This window comes from Delphinapterus leucas, chromosome 7 (assembly GCF_059928025.1).
Source record: "Delphinapterus leucas isolate spDelLeu-1000000601 "Yukka" chromosome 7, BTC_Dleu_Yukka2, whole genome shotgun sequence".
In the NCBI taxonomy this organism is placed as follows: Eukaryota; Metazoa; Chordata; class Mammalia; order Artiodactyla; family Monodontidae; genus Delphinapterus; species Delphinapterus leucas.
Window position 1 is genome coordinate 14,108,529 of NC_143135.1, and position 17,506 is coordinate 14,126,034.

At 36.8% G+C, this 17,506-nt stretch overlaps 1 protein-coding gene across 20 annotated transcripts in view; it reads left to right on the plus strand.

Annotated features, from left to right (window-relative positions):
* PHF21A (PHD finger protein 21A) overlaps positions 1–17,506 on the plus strand; it is a 194,409-nt gene that overhangs the window by 14,945 nt on the left and 161,958 nt on the right. For 16 of the 20 annotated variants that reach the window (XM_089914886.1, XM_089914883.1, XM_089914882.1 and 13 more), the window contains 2 exons: positions 15,770–15,810; positions 17,171–17,282. The gene's annotated coding sequence lies outside the window, so the exon portion shown is untranslated. Of the gene's footprint in view, positions 1–15,769; positions 15,811–15,851; positions 16,938–17,170; positions 17,283–17,506 lie in introns of those variants that run through there. The other 4 variants (XM_022592155.3, XM_022592153.3, XM_022592156.3 and 1 more) reach the window with 2 other exon arrangements.

The window sequence follows — 17,506 nt, forward strand, 5'->3', positions numbered from 1 at the left end:
GGCTTTGCACTGTGCAATCTGGATTTGTATTAGCTCTGTGACAGTGGCCAAATCACTTCACCTGCTGTGCCTCTGCTTCAGTTTCTTCACCTGTAAAGTATGAATACATAATAGTACCCTTTTTCTGAGGTTGTTACGAGGAATAAATAAGTGCCTGACACGTAGTAAGCACTAAATAAATGGTAGCTATTGTTAGCTATTATTACTTAACCTTAATTCTGGATTCTTCTTCTCTTCTCAAGGCTTGAGACAAATGTTGCATAGTGGGGAAAGAGCCTGAGCTTGGAGGTCTGACCTCTGGTTTGGAATCTTAGTGCAACCACTTAAAGTTGGGTGTGTGACCTTGGACTAATTATTTAAGCTCTTCTCAAAAAAGATGTCTCCTGTACACGCTGTATAACAAGCATTGTGCTGTTCACTTGGACTTCATTTTCTTTACTGATGACATAGGGATGATAATACTAACCTCTTTGGATTGATATGAAGATAAAATGGGGAAGTCTTAGGACACTTTATAAGCAATAGCTGCTATTATCATTGCTATTGTTACAGTCCCTCTAAAAGTTTATGGGAAAAGACTAAATATGGAACAACTTAGGAAGAGAGGAGAGTTTTCTTCCTGAAACGTCATTAGAAAAGGTATGGATGGGAAAAGTGATTTAATGAGTTCTTGTTTGTGAAAACTGCTGAGAGAAATATAGAATACATGGGAGGGTGTCAGTTATTACAGAGACTTTAAAAAGTATTTTCAGGGCACTTTATATTTATTAAAACTCTTAGCGATGAAAGATTTTTTTGCACCAAGATACTGGTGTTTATAGTAGGTCACTTAGCACCAAGGCAGTAGTAGATAAGGCATTATACCTCACAAGTTCAAAATACTAATCAGCTGGTCAGTCCGTTGGGTCTGTGGCTCAGGACAAATTGCTTGTGTTTGTTTAACCCTTGAGAACGTATGCTTGGTGTAAGAACTAATGGAAACAAATGTAGAACCCCAGAGATATAAAAGTGGCATACAAATGCTTTCTAGTAATGATGGACACAGTTTATTTGCCTTCTGATTTTGAGCATTTTTCCTTTGTGAAACTTCCTCTCATCTGGTGCCTAGTCTTTTCTTACAGTAATTGTTATTTTCTTTCTATATTTAATCATCATATGTTGAGCCTAGAAACTGGGCCTGAGAGCAGGTTGATTGTGAGAAAAGCCACACTTTAAGTCTCTGCCTTACAGTGATCTCAGAATTAAGATTTTTTTGGTAAAGAATTTGAGTTTTTAATATATTTTGAGGTTTTTTAAATGTATTTTTGAGTTTTCAATGTATTCATTAGTATGTAGGTATCTGTAAGTGTATCTGTAGGTATGTATGTATCTATCTGGTAAGTGAAACCAGTCATTGAGGGAAGGGGAATGATCATTAAGTATGAAATATAATTAATCTTATTCATTTACTGTCAATTTAGATCTGAAACTTTTTTGGTCTTTGGTCTGTATAGTTTTTTTCCTGAGATTCAACAAGTGTGTTTGAATATAGTATATGTTACCACTAGTGAGCATTTGAGTTAAAAATAGAATAATAGCTTCCATTAACTTTTCGTTCTCATTTACCCAGCTGCACCATTTGATAAAGGCCTAGTAGGTAGATAGAAGGATTTAGTATGTTTTATTTTATTTTTAAATAAATTTATTTATTTATTTTTGGCTGTTGGCTTCGTTGCTGCGTGCGGGCTTTCTCTAGTTGCGGCGAGCAGGGACTACTCTTTGTTGTGATGCGCGGGCTTCTCGTTGCGGTGACTTCTCTTGTTGCAGAGCACGGGCTCTAGGTGCACAGGCTTAAGTAGTTGTGGTACACGGGCTTCAGTAGTTGTGGCGCACGGGCTTAGTTGCTCCGCGGCATGTGGGATCTTCCCGGACTAGGGCTTGAACCCGTGTCCCCTGTATTGGAAGGCGGATTCTTAACCACTGTGCCACCAGGGAAGTCCTACTATATTTTATTTTGTCTGTGTTCCTAAAACATTGTTTCTGCTTTCTGAGCAGAAATTCCAACAAGTTTGTTTTGATAAAGTGCTGTACTTTAACTCAACACATATTTTTAAAAATAGAGCAATTTTAATTTTTTCAATTGAAAAATTATAATACTACTTTACAATAGCTAGAGTAAGTAAAGCTTTGTAGTCTTAGACTTAGCGTAGCATGTGTACTGTGTTTTCTTTATTTCAGCCTGTATGCAGGGCCTATAAAAGTTGCTTCTCTTGGGTGAATGGAATTGTAAAAAGTTTAGAAGTATATTTCATTTTAACAAATATAGGAGTTAGAAGTGGACCCTATAGCCTCTTTGGGGTTGATTTAAAGAATTACACAATTTTGAAAATCATTTTGTCCCTGCCTGATTTGTAAAAGGTGGGCTACTTATGACAGGGCTGAACTCCTGTTACACTTGTGCAGGAACCTGTCCAGTTCATGATGCATTAGCTACTTTGTAGAGAGATGCTGCCATCGACCCTCCATTGCTTTTCCTCTCCCCTCTTCTTTACAGTCTTTTATGTCTGTACTGTGCCTATGCTATTCCCTGTCTGCTGTGCATCACTCCCTCCAAAGCAACCACCATCTTACTCTATTTCTCTTCAAAACAAAACATCATTGTAATTATTAGTTTTTAAACAGAGAGAGCTGTTATCAATACCTTAAGGCTTAACAGTTTGTGGACCTCTCCATTTTGGGCCCTCAGCCAGGAGTTGGATAATAGCTTAAAATCACTTCCAAAGTAACTGAGTATTTGTGAAACATTTCATGTCTGGACTAAGGGAGAGAATAGAAAAAGACCTTTTTACCTCAAAAGTTGCTGTATTTTCTGGTAGGGGGTGAGATGAGATCATAGAGGGGGAGGGGGAAGCCTTGTTAACTTAACTAAGATAAAGGAAATAGGAAGCATTAATTTGTTAGATTGCCCTTTGTAGTCCTATGGGCCTAATTGGAGAAAGAAAATGGAAATGTTGGTGTTGCTCATTCTGAAAGTATTTTGATTTATTAGTAGAGAGAGGACTAGTAGAATTTCTTTCTTTAGTTTGTAAAATACAAAATATGGTTATGATACCTTGTTATTAGGCATTGATTGCTTTCATTTCATTGTTGGTATTTGCACAATAGCAGACCTATTGTGCAAGTAGCAACACATTTCAGATTTTTTTGTAGTGATTTTGAACTGTTAACTGAATTGTTTTGGTAAGAAAAGTAAAAATTGGAAATCAGTTGTAGTTACATGTAATGGCTATCTTGGTTTTAAATTTGGTGGCTTCTAAGATCTGTACCAGGCATTTAATCCATTATTCAGTTACACATAGAGAAAAACATATTTGAGACAAGAGCTTTAACTTTATAGGATTTAAAAAAAATTCTTTTTATGGAAATTTAAAAACATACACAGAAGTAGAGTGAATAATATTAACAAACCCCACGTAAATTCAACGTAAATTCAACAATTATCTGTATTTTGCCAAACTTTACGGTATGTGAAACATAACAAGGAAAGTAATTTTACGTTTTTAGAACATGTATTACAAGTAGATATGTTGGTATACTCAAAGGAAAAGTATGTGTGCCAGAATGTTAACTCTTCATACACTGTAAATTTAACAGTGGTAATCATCTTTTAGGATAATGTTGCTTTCATTAGTTTTTTGACTTATTGAAGATATCTGAGCCACCATCAACTTGATGGAGAACCATGTCTGCTGGAAAGATTTTAGTTTTCTTCTCTATCTTTAGAAACTCAAGATTATTAGTTTTGAATTTACTATTCTTATGAGCGGCATTTAATTTTATGTGCCCTTGCCTCTCTGCAATGTTTGTGTGGACCACCGGTAATGATCATTTCTAGAGTATGTCAGGCAATATTTAAGTCAACTTAAAGTGGAAATCACTAAACCCTGTTCTATACTTTATCCTGCATATTCTATTTCTATTTTACCCAAATGTATATATTGATTGACTAGGGAATACATATTATAACTTGTGAAAGTTTGTTGAGGAGGGAATTTTGACTGTCTGCTATCCCTGGACCTGGTAACAGTTTTTAGGATGTTAGAACTTAAGTTATTGTTTGTTTCTCTTTGGAGGGGGGTAGTAAGTTGTGCGTGTGTCTCCAGTTGTGGGTCCTGTTCATTAGTAGTTACTACAAGGTGATGGTAGCCTTATTTCTAAATTTCCTTGCTTTTATTAGTTTAAATTAGACCCATAGGGGTAATTATTCCACGCTGATGCATGAGGAAGCATACATAGTCATTGGTGGTTGTGCATCTAAACCCCTGTACAGTGCATTGGAAAGATATCTTTTAACATTATGATGCTGTTTGGAATACTTGGTGAAAGGAGTGTACTTATTTAACAGGATTCTTAATAAGCTCCCACTATACCAAAGATATCTTTTAAAAAATTATACTTACGAAGACTTTGTAGTATTCCCCAGTAGAGTTCATCTAGAGCAGCAAAACCTTTCTAAAATAAAACTTATTCCTTTAACCGGTATTCATTTAAGTGGGTTTCTCTGTACTTGGTTTCCATGGAAATAGCGAATAGCTAACGTTATTTATAAGGTAGAAGTAAAATAGGGTGCCTAATGGGACCCCATGCTGCTCTGATGAAGAGACTTAGAAAAAAATCCATGCTCATGGGATTTTTTTTTAAACAAGGTTAATGGAAGCCCTGATTTCAGTCTTCTGTAACAGAACATATTTTTGGTTTTAAAGGCTAGCATTAATATCAAGCAAACTTCTTTTCTGGTCTGTATTGCTTTCACTTTCAAGTTTTAGGACCACTTACTTATCAGCATGATGGAGGCTTTATGCTTCAGACTCATGTTTCGCTGTGGTTTTTGTTTCAAAAGTTAAAATCCCCAGCATATTGTAGCTGTTTCAATTTCTCACTGACATTTCAGAGTACAGATAAAAAGCTAAATGTTCATTAATGATAGCAGTGATGGTAAAGAATCAATACGTTGGACTACATAGATTTTTTTTTTAATGTGAATGTTATGGAACCATTTAGTTTTCAGGCCTTAAGTCAGGGTTCTTTTTCATTAGTGTTGTAGAGCTAAACCTATGTAGTTAGAGAGAAAATATTCTAATTTTCTGTGGGAGATGGAAATGGGGAAAATCTTAATTTCTCTTTCTTTAAAAAGTGGATTGGGCTTCCCTGGTGGCGCAGTGGTTGAGAGTCCGCCTGCCGATGCAGGGGACACGGGTTCGTGCCCCGGTCCGGGAAGATCCCACATGCCGTGGAGCCTGCGCGTCCGTAGCCTGTGCTCCTGCAACGGGAGAGGCCGCAACAGTGAGAGGCCCGCATACCGCAAAAAAAAAAAAAAAAAAAAAAAAGTGGATTGTTGCCAAAGCCTTTTAAGTGAAATAAATGTTAGTTCTTTTAGTCTTTGAATGGGGATTTGGGATAAACCTTGGCTTTTTCCTCACTGCTGCGGTAAGGCCTACTCTTAGTTTTCTAGGCTTACAGCAAAGCCTTGCGTTTCTTAAGCCCCTTCATGTGAAAGAATATCATTCCCTTTGTGTTTGTGATTGGTGTGTGTGTACGTGTGTGTGTGTGTGTGTGTGTCACTAATTTTTTTATAGCCTGAAAGGCACCTGCTCATTTTTTAGCCTGGTGGGTGCACCTGCTCATTTTTTAGCCTGGTGGGTACAGCGGTGCCATATATATATATATATATATATATATATATATATATATATAAATTTATTTATTTATTTATGGCTGCGTTGGGTCTTTGTTGCTATGCGTGGGCTTTCTCTAGTTTTTTTATCATATGGTTTTTATTCTTCAATTTGTTAATATGGTGTATCACATTGATTGATTTGCATATATTGAAGGATCCTTGCATCCCTGGGATAAATCCCACTTGATCACGGTGTATCATCCTTTTAATGTGTTGTTGGATTCTGTTTGCTAGTATTTTGTTGAGGAGTTTTACATCTATATTCATCAGTGATATTGGTCTGTAATTTTCTTTTTTTGTAGTATCTTTGTCTGGTTTTGGGATCAGGGTGATGGTGGCCTCATAGAATGAGTTTGGGAGTGTTCCTTCCTCTGCAAGTTTTTGGAAGAGTTTGAGAAAGATGGGTGTTAGCTCTTCTCTAAATGTTTGATAGAATTCACCTGTGAAGCCATCTGGTCCTGGACTTTTGTTTGTTGGAAAATTTTTAATCACAGTTTCAATTTCATTACTTGTGATGTGTCTGTTCATATTTTCTGTTTCTTCCTGGTTCAGTCTTGGAAAGTTATACCTTTCTAAGAATTTGTCCATTTCTTCCAGGTTGTCCATTTTATTGGCGTAGAGTTGCCTGTAGTAGTCTCTTAGGATGCTTTGTATTTCTGCGGTGTCTGTTGTAACTTCTCCTTTTTCATTTCTAATTTTATTGATTTGAGTCCTCTCCCTCTTTTTCTTGATGAGTCTGGCTAATGGTTTATCAATTTTGTTTATCTTCTCAAAGAAACAGCTTTTAGTTTTATTGATCTTTGCTATTATTTTCTTTGTTTCTGTTTCATTTATTTCTGCTCTGATCTTTATGATTTCTTTCCTTCTACCAACTTTGGGGTTTGTTTGTTCTTCTTTCTCTAGCTCCTTTAGGTGTAAGGTTAGATTGTTTACTTGAGATTTTTCTTGTTTCTTGAGGTAGACTTGTATAGCTATAAACTTCCCTGTTAGAACTGCTTTTGCTGCATCCCATAGGTTTTGGATCGTCGTGTTTTCATTGTCATTTGTCTCTAGGTATTTTTTGATTTCCTCTTTGATTTCTTCAGTGATCTCTTGGTTATTTAGTAACGTATTGTTTAGCCTCCATGGGTTTGTGTTTTTTACGTTTTTTTCCCTGTAATTCATTTCTAATCTCATAGCATTGTGGTCAGATAAGATGCTTGATATGATTTCAATTTTCTTAAATTTACTGAGGCTTGATTTGTGACCCAAGATGTGATCTATCCTGGAGAACGTTCCGAGCGCACTTGAGAAGAAAGTGTAATCTGCTGCTTTTGGATGGAATGTCCTATAAATATCAATTAAATCTGTCTGGTCTGTTGTGTCATTTAAAGCTTGTGTTTCCTTATTAATATTCTGTCTGGATGATCTGTCCGTTGGTGTAAGTGAGGTGTTAAAGTCCCCCACTATTATTGTGTTACTGTCAATTTCCTCTTTTATAGCTGTTAGCAGTTGCCTTGTGTATTGAGGTGCTCCTATGTTGGGTGCATACATATTTATAATTGTTGTATCTTCTTCTTGGATTGATCCCTTGATCATTATGTAGTGTCCTTCCTTGTCTCTTGTAACATTCTTTATTTTAAAGTCTATTTTATCTGATATGAGTATAGCTACTCCAGCTTTCTTTTGATTTCCATTTGCATGGAATATCTTTTTCCATCCCCTCACTTTCAGTCTGTATGTGTCCCTAGGTCTGAAGTGGGTCTCTTGTAGACAGCATATAGATGGGTCTTGTTTTTGTATCCATTCAGCAAGCCTGTGTCTTTTGGTTGGAGCATTTAATCCATTCATGTTTAAGGTAATTATACATATGTATGTTCCTATGACCATTTTCTTAATTGTTTTGGGTTTGTTTTTGTAGATCCTTTTCTTCTCTTGTTTTTCCCGCTTAGAGAAGTTCCTTTAGCATTTGTTGTACAGCTGGTTTGGTGGTGCTGAATTATCTTGACTTTTGCTTGTCTGTAAAGCTTTTGATTTCTCCATCGAATCTGAATGAAATCCTTGCCAGGTAGAGTAATCTTGGTTGTAGGTTCTTCCCTTTCATCACTTTAAGTATATCATGCCACTCCCTTCTGGCTTGTAGAGTTTCTGCTGAGAAATCAGCTGTTAACCTTATGGGAGTTCCCTTGTATGTTATTTTTCGTTTTTCCCTTGCTGCTTTCAATAATTTTTGTCTTTAATTTTTGCCGGTGTGATTACTATGTGTCTCAGTGTGTTTCTCCTTGGGTTTATCCTGTATGGGACTCGCTGTGCTTCCTGAACTTGGGTGGCTATTTCCTTTCCCATGTTAGGTCAGTTTTTGACTATAATCTCTTCAAATATTTTCTCTGGTTCTTTCTCTCTCTCTTCTGCTTCTGGGACCCCTATAATGCGAATGTTGTTGTGTTTGATGTTGTCCCAGAGGTCTCTTAGGCTGTCTTCATTTCTTTTCATTCTTTTTTCTTTATTCTGTTCCACAGCAGTGAATTCCACCATTCTGTCTTCTAGCTCACTTATCCATTCTTCTGCCTCAGTTATTGTGCTATTGATTCCTTCTAGTGTAGTTTTCATTTAAGTTATTGTATTGTTCATCTCTGTTTGTTTGTTCTTTAATTCTTCTAGGTCTTGTTAAACATTTCTTGCATCTTCTCGATCTTTGCCTCCATTGTTTTTCCGAGGTCCTGGATCATCTTCACTATCATTATTCTGAGTTCTTTTTCTGGAAGGTTGCCTGTCTCCACTTCATTTAGTTGTTTTTCTGGGGTTTTATCTTGTTCCTTCATCTGGTACATAGCCCTCTGCCTTTTCATCTTGTCTATCTTTCTGTGAATGTGGTTTTTGTTCCACAGGCTGCAGGATTGTAGTTCTTCTTGCTTCGGCTCTCTGCCCTCCGGTCAGTTGCGGCGAGCGGGGGCTACTCTTTGTTGTGGTGCGCGAACTTCTCATCGCAGTGGCTTTTCTTTGTTTCGGAGTATGGACTCTAGGCACCCGGGCTTCAGTCATTGTGCCACGTGGGCTCAGTAGTTGTGGCTCGCGGGCTCAGTAGTTGTGGTTCGTGGGCTCTAGAGCGCAGGCTCAGTAGTTGTGGCGCATGGGCTTAGTTGCTCCGTGGCATGTGGAATCTTAACTGGACCAGGGCTCAAGCCCGTGCCCCCTGCATTGGCAGGTGGATTCTTAACCACTGCACCAACAGGGAAGTCCCAGCAGTGTTATATTGAGAAATGAGGCAGTATGGAACACAGTAAGGTGCTATAATTTTTATTTAGTTCGTTTTGGTCATCCTTGGCAGCTTGTGATTGTTATCCGTTTGTCTGGAAGTGCTTTGTGATTATTCCTGGCTATCAGTGCAGCAGGAGTTTTCTTCTGTGTTTTAAAGGCAAGGATTGTAGTGTACTTAGGGCTCCATCAGGGGAGGAGTTTTTGTTTTGTTGTGGGGTGTGTGTGTGTGTGTGTGTGTGTGTGTTTCTTTGGACAAGCTTCTGCTGCAGTTGTTTTAATCTTGTTGAATATTTGTGTGAGGTGTTTTATCTACAGCAGTTCACTAGTTTTTTTCTGTGCATATTGGTGCTATTTTAAAACATTTCCTTTATGTGGTAATTGTTCTTTTAGTTTAGCTTTTTTTCGTATATTTTTAAAATTAGGTGTTGTTTACAAATGACCTTCCTTAGTGAGTTTTACTTGAATTATATTTGTGCTTTGGAGACATAGGAATTGTGGTCTATTATCCCGTCTCTGAGAGAACAAGTCCCAGTAGTTGCAGTTAGTGCAACAGAAAGAGTTTTCACAGATGCACTGCTGGGCGTTGATCCTCCTCCTTGGTGCCTATGGTTTACACCCAGAACTCCCATTAATGTTAATAGGAGGCCCTTGCTTAAATCCCTGTACACCAAGATAAATCCAAACTCTTTTGTAATGCTGTATAGATACCTCAGTTGTTTCTTTTTGTTGATGGTAAGAGTTTTGGTCCTGAGGTTAACTGATTATTAAGATAAGAGTTTGAGTTGTCTTGGGATATGGGGTGATTTACTAAGTCTGATCTGTAATTAAGAAGGTTATGTTAGGATGATTAGACTCAGAAAACATCTATACCTTTGTGAACTGTGGAAGCTTGTGAATAAGAATTTTTGTACCTTATAACATGATGAAGCAAGATTTCTTCTTTCCATTTATTTTTCTTAATACTTATCCACTACAAAATAAATGATTTTACAAGTTTTTGTACATATTGTAAGAACTTATTTTTTTTATTTGTAAGCCTTTCCACAATTACTCTCTAGCATTTTAAGTCAGCTAATGCTGCTCACGTTTTTCAAGCATATAGGAGCTAATAATCTGCACTGTCTTAGAGCATGGACATTGCAATCACTGGTCAAGGACTAGATAATCACTGTTTACTATACTTACCTGAATTTTTGGATTTTTGTTACTTTGTGTATAGTCTAAGGGAAGGATTTCTAGATTGAGAGCAGTAAATCTGGGTTTTAGACTGGGCTTTGCCTCTTATAACCTTTATAGCTTGTGGCTAGACATCTAGACTTTTTGGACCACTGTTCTTGAAATGAAGGTATGGATCTGGTACTCTGGGGTGTCCACTCTAGCTTTAGGCTGTTTGAAGGCCCACTTTCCCAGGTACCAAAGGAAATAGAGGACTGCAGGGCAACGGTTCCTAATCCTGGCTATCCATCAGAATCTTCTGGGGGAAATTTAAATAAAATATAGATACCTGGGCTCCAAATCAGACATAATGAATTCAGAATCTTTAAGGGTAGGGCATGTGAATCTGTATATTTTTTGAAGTTTTAGAGTTATCCCGATTCTAAGTTTGAGAACTACTGGTGCAAGACATTATTTCTGTTCTACTTGTGTGTGTGTGTCTAGTTAGGGAAATACGACAGGTAAGTAACAGTGTGAGACAATATGTGGTTAAATTCTAAGATGAATGAGGGAGATGATAAACAGTTTGAGAATTCAAAGAAGGGAGAACTGGGAGTTGGGAAGGTCTCCATTAATCATGAGTCTTTATCTGGACCCTAATGACTGGGTGGGATTTGGATAGGCAGAGAAAAGGTAAAAAAAGGGTATTCTTGGTATAAGAAAGAGCATCCCCCAAGTGAAAGTTTGGGGAGGAGAACAATTCTGATGAGTATTTTAGTCCTTTAGTATTCTACTCTTGCAACTGCTATAGATTTCCTAAACATTTGAGGGAGTGAGCTGTGAAGATATTTGATGGGAGAGAGTGTTCCAGAAGAGTCCTGTGAAGGAAACTTGTTTGGAGTTTCAGAAGTACAAAACAGAGGCCAGTGGCTGGAGCAGATTGAGCAATGGGGAGAGGGAAGGAGATGAGGTCTGAGAGTAACAAAGGCCCAAATCACTTAGAGCCTTGTGGGCCATTGTAAAAGACTTCTGCTTTTTCTCTAAGTGTCATGGGAAGCCATTAGAGGATTTTGAGCAGAGGAGTAACTAGCTCTGTCTTGGATTTTAAAAAGGTCACTCTGGCTACTGACAGAATAGACTCTGGGGGACAAAGGTGGTAGTGGGGAGGCCAGTTAGGAGGCTGTTGCAGTAATGCAGCTGAAAGATGATGGTGACTTGGACCAAGGAAGTGGAAGTATATTTGAGACAAGTGGTCAAAGTCCATGTATTTTGAAGGCAGAGGCAAGATGGTCAGTTACAGGATTGGATGTACAGTGTGGGAAAGAGAGGAGTCAATGATGACTTTAAGGTTTTGGCCTGAAGGGATAGAGTTGCCATTTTTTGAAATGGGGATGACTCTGGGGAGGAGGTTGGGGGACAGGCAGTCAAGAGTTTAGTTTCGGACTTGCTGAGCTTGAGGAGCCAATTTGACAGGTGTTGAACGGGCAGTTTGATATATGAGTTTGGAAATCAGGGGAAAGGTCTGGGCTAGGTACATATTCGGGAGTCACCAGTACAGATCCTTTTATATAGCTATGAGACTACATGAAATTTCCTAATGGGAAGAGTTCCAAGAACCGAGCCTTGGGGCAGTTCAACATTTTGAGGTCTCGAGAGATGAGAAAGAACTAGCGAAGGAAACCCAGAAGAGTGGCTAGAGAGATTAGGAAAAAAATTGAGGGTGAGTGGTGTCCTGGGAGTCAAGAGAAGAAAGGATTTCAAGAAGGAAGAATGGTCAGCTGGGTGAAATAATACTGTTTGAACAGAGAAATGAGGGCTGAGACTTTACTGTTGAGTTTAGCAACAGGGGGGTCACTGGTGATCTTAACAAAATTGAAGGAGGCAAAAGCCCTAATGGAGTGGGTGCAGTAGAGAATGAGGGGAGAGGAACTAGGGACAGTGACTTTGGTTAACTGTTTCAGGGAGTTTTGCTATAAATGGGAGTGTAGATATGGGACAATAACTAGAGAAGTATATGGAGTCACGGGAGGCTTTTTTTTTAGACGAAGGAAACAAAATGATCCAGTAATGAGGGAAAAATTGATGCTTCTTGAGAGTGAGGGGAGAAGTGCTAGAGTGATGCCCATGAGAGGGTAAGGTTAAGAGGGATGGGGGCAAGAGGGATGATCATGATACTGAGGCCTAAAGGACTAAATCTCATTTAGCAGGATTCTGCTTTTTCTTCTCAGCATTTTTTGCCTTTAAATTTATTTCAAACTTACTATATTCTGTTAGAATTAGGAAAGGCAGATAAAAAGCAGTAAAATTTACTGTATATAAAATTAGTGTATCAATTTTGGTGTAGTAGAAGAGATTGAATCTTCTGCGTACGGTGACATTTTAAAGTGTCTTTGAATGACAATTATCTGTGCTATTCTAGTCCCTTATCAAAATTTATGATTGAGCACAGACTATAAACTTAATTGTTCAAAATTTGTAATGGGGTGGATTTTAGCCTAATTTAAAACATGATCTAGTGTTGAACTTTTTCTCTGCAAAATTTGTTTCTTGTTTAATGCATAGTCTTTATACACAAAGGTTTTAGATGTTTTACAGAAGGTACTTACAAAGTAGTTATTAATCACTTTTGATTTATTGATGATATTTTAAATTTTACAACCACATCAGAAATTTGAATGATTCATTTCTTTACCAGCTCTGATTAAAGCAGCTGCTTGTGAAGTTCTGGAGAGGAGGTGAATGATCCTCAGTTTGCAAAAAATCACATGAAGTTATGTTAGCAAGATGGTGTTCCTCTGTAAAAGCAAAAATAATTTCATTTACTCCAATTTATGTGTTTTGAATGTATTTTTCAAGAACAAGTCTGTATTTTAAAAATTTAGTAAGCAAATAAGGCAAAAAATTTGAACTACCTTAGCTACAAGTGTGAAATATGAGAAACAAGTTAAGTGGACTTTGAATCAGCTTCACATGAGGAAATCAAACTTGTATTTCAGTCTTATATGTTTTGCATATGGATAGTGTAAAAAGTACAAATTTATATGTAAATCTTTTTTTGCTGCTAACTCATTTTTATTAAATTACAGAAATTAAATATTTTCTTCCTTTTTTTTTTTTTTACATCAGTATCCCAACGGTAGTCAATAATCAGTCTTTCGAAGGAACACTTTGGTAGTTCTGATGCACAGTGTTTAAGAATCACCAGTCCAAAAATAATTTACTCTTTTTTGGGTATCTGAACCTCTGCGAATCTTATTTAAGTTGTGGATCCTCTTCCCAGAATTCTCATTACATTCAAAATTTAGCATATAGTATCATGGAGTTGGCAAACCCCTCTGAAGCCTATTCATGGGGATCCCTTAGGCATAAAGGATCTCAGGTTTTAAAACCTGCCCTAGGTAGTTTACTTATGTGATTTTTCTTTAAAACTTTATACGAAGATTTTCCCAAAAATATTTGGTCAGCATTTATTGTAGTTTATTTCTTAGGAGAGTAACTGCTACAGCTGTTTAAGACGAAGTGAGGTCTAGTGGAAAGGCCAGTTCAGTCAAAGGAATCTCAGGATCTGTAGATTTCTTTCCAGCTTTACTACCAGCTAGCTGTGTAACCTTCCGGGAAGTCAGTTAACCTCTCAGGCTTTGATTTCCAACGTGATTTCTGCAGTCCCTGCAAGCAGTTTTATGAGTAGTTTCATGATATCATGGTAAAATTCCTTGTCAATTAGGGATTGACTCTGCTGTTTATTTTTGGAGAAAATGCCCCAGAGATAAGTTGTATCCATTGTCCCTTTTTACTGAATATGATTTTCAGAAGAGTTTATTTGACTGTACTTTCTCAAATGCCATATGAGTAAAAGTTAAAATCCTAACCCCACCCTGATCATTTTGAGTTTCAACATATTTTATATATTCTGGGTATAAGCCATTGTTATTACATGTATTACAGTTATAATCTCCAGTTCTGTGGATTGCTTTTTCATTCTCGTAAGGGTTTTTTTGGGTGAACAGAAGTTCTTAATTTTAATTTGATCCGATTTATCTGTCTTTTCATTATATTTTAAAATGACAGTATTTTACTTCCTAATCAACTGTTTTTATCCAAAGTCATTCATTTAACAAATAATGCTGTGGGAGATCGATGCATAATTATCCCCAGCATGAAGGAGCTAATAAGAAATGCCTAATAGGGAAAATAAGCCTGCAACAGAGAGCTAAGAGTCCACTCAGTGAATTCATTCATTTAACAAATATTTACTGAGCATTTACTTCATGTTTTTGTTTGTTTGTTTGTTTCGGCTGCACCGTGCGGCCTGTGGGATCTTAGTTCCCCGACCAGGGATTGAACCTGTGCCCCCTGCAGTGGAAGCATGGAGTCCTAACCATTAGACCACCAGGGAATTCCCAAGAACCCACTTGTTAATAACCACATCATTCTACAGATTTTTGCATCATTTTTCTTTTGGTTGGGAGTCATTCTAATTTTGGTGATTAAAATTGCCATTTATATGGACTTTAGAACTTTAAAAAGTGCTGCTGCTAAAAGAAAGGCAGGCTAAAACAGCAAATTGAATTTCTTTTGGAAATGAATGTTAACTGCATGAATCGGGGCCCTTTAAAATTATTTTACTGTGTGTTTGGTATGACTGTACATGATTAAATAAAAATTTATAATTTGGATGACATGAAGATTTTTTGAAATATCCCTTAAGGAAATGAGAATTTACATTATACCTATTGGAGTAACATAAGTCAACAAATGTACTGTGTTTAAAGCATAAGGATGATTCAGGTTTGGAACATGGTATGTGGAGTTTAAATAACTTAATACTTTAATACTAAGGGAAAAGTTTTAATATTTGCTTCCTAATTTTTTTTTTTTAACTAAAAAAGAAGTTTGGGGCAAGGAAGAGTTAAAAATAAATAAACAATATAGCCTGACATGACCTTGAAATTAACTTAATGCAGTATAGTTAATCTTAAAAAAAAAAAAAACACACAGTTGATAAAAGCATCACTGAGCATTGGATTGAGATCCCAAAACCTTGATTTTCTTTCTGGCTCAATCACTGATTAACTGTGTGGCATAGGGAAAGTCACTTTTGTGTTATGTGGTTTACAGTTTCAGGTGGTGAGACTTTAAGATTGTGAATGAAAAATTAAATTATGACTATACATATAAAATGCTGTGAATTTTAAGCCTTATATAAAAGAAATCCATTTCAAGATTAATTGAAAAAAAGGCCTTTTAAGTAGACCAAACTAAGGGCCAGTGATGTTAGCCTAATTTGTAACATAAAGCAGCAAACAGTGAAAGTTCATTTGTTGGGGATGAGGGTTGTATTTCTGTGTTACTTAAATGAGGTGCATTTCATTTCTGTGTCTCTTAGGAAAGGGAAGCCGTCAACTACTTAGTTTTTCTTGTCTTGAAAAAGCTGTGGAAAAGTGAAAAAAACTGGAAAATGAGAGATCTAACTGCCCTTGAATTCTTTCCTTGTTGTAAAAACTACCTATCTCTTTTTTTTTTTTCTTTTGGTTTTAAAACTTTGGACATTTTTGTGTGTGTGTGGTTTTTTTTGTTGTTGCTGTTAAAAATCAGCTTTTGATGACATGTCATAAATCTGTGTTTGTAGTCTAATTCCATTTTCCCCTTCTTCTGTTGTAGGGAGCAAGAGAGCTGAAGGAGAGCCAGTTTCCTCAAAATTGGTAAGTGCTTTCTTCAGGCAGCCATAGTGTGCCTGATGCTAGTTGGATAATAATTCAAATGTTCAGTGACATTTTTTTTTTTTTTTTTGCAAAAAAAGCTCTCTCCCAGAAATGAGAATGAGGCTTTGCTGTTTGTACTGAGTGAAAGTAAATTTTTGTCTAATTTCACGTAGCCAAATCTCAAATGCATTTGTGTTCCTAATAATACTGCTAGGCACGCATGTTCCTGCATTCAGTAACCTCTTAAAATGTAACGGTCCCCTTTGCGAAAAATGTCCTTAATGCAGTGGTTAGGGCTAAAAATTAAAAAATCAAGAAATTCAAACGTTAAGGTTCCCATTGTGTTTTGTATTACTTAATATGCGTTAAATTTGATGGCCTTAGTATATGTGCAAAATGGCTAGGTTAATGTAACTATGGGAACCTTGACTTTGAAATTTGGGACTCTTAAGCATGTATATTATTAAATTTAATGTTGAGTTGGCTTCATGTCTGATATTGCATTTTCAGTGTGTGTTGTTTTGTATAATTCTTGAAGAGGAAAAAAAAGAGAGAAATGTAGCAGTGTGGGGCATAGAGGCAAACACATTTTTTTCCTAGTATCAACTTTAATGTCTACTTTAACAGCTTATAAATCATCACACTTAAATCATTTCTTTGAATGTCTAATTCAGATTACACAGGGCAGTCCAGTGTCTAAAGACCAAACAAATATTAATCTTATTTGGAGAGCATGTATTATGATTAAAAAATTAAATTCAAACAAGATAACTGGAATAGGGTAGTCCCCTAATGCAAGACTACTCTTTTTTTTTTTGTTTTAATTCTCTCTCATAGTAATTAATTTAGTGGGTGGAGTAGATATTTGGTTAAAGCTTCTTTTCATAATTATGGTCCTTGAGGTATCTCTTAGCCTTTTGGGGATTGGGCTTTGAACGTGAAAGGGAGGCATTTGAACCAGTTAATCTTACATTTTACTACCATTTTATTCTACTTGCCTTTCTCTCATGGAACCACTTAAAATAAATAATCAAGACCCTACAGCCCTTTACTCTGAGATGCGATGGAATCGTAGATTCTTAAAGAAGAAGGGACGTTAAGGGCCTTCTCTTTCAGCCTTTTACCAGGTGTGGCAATTTCTCCTCTTATGTCCCTGGCATATTGTTATTTGGTTACATACTGAACACTACATTAAAAAAAACTGTAGCTCATATTTTCTGTAATGTATTCCGAGGAACTCTAGTTCCACAGAAATTAATCAATATTATTGGGGTGGGGCGGGGGTGGGGAAAATGTTCTGTGGTCAAATAATTTGGAAAATGCTGCTTTAAACAAAGTTAAACAGGTTTCTTTACTGCAGGACTTCTCAGAACCTTTAATATGCTAATGTGCATTGTGAATCTCCAAGAGGGGGATATGATATGCAGCATTCTTGAATACTTCTATTGACAGGGAGCCCACTACCTCATAAGGTAACCCATTCCTTTTTTGTACAGCTCTAATCCTTAGCTCTTCCTTACACTGATCTGAAATCTCTCTCCCATAACTTCCACTTGTCTTAAGTACTTACTGGTTATACTAAGACCACCACACCCTCTTATGTTATCCTTTGTGTAGTCATTATATATATGATTCTGGCCAGGCTTGTCTGGACTATTTTTTATCATTAAATAGCATTCTGGTAAATGTGGCAACC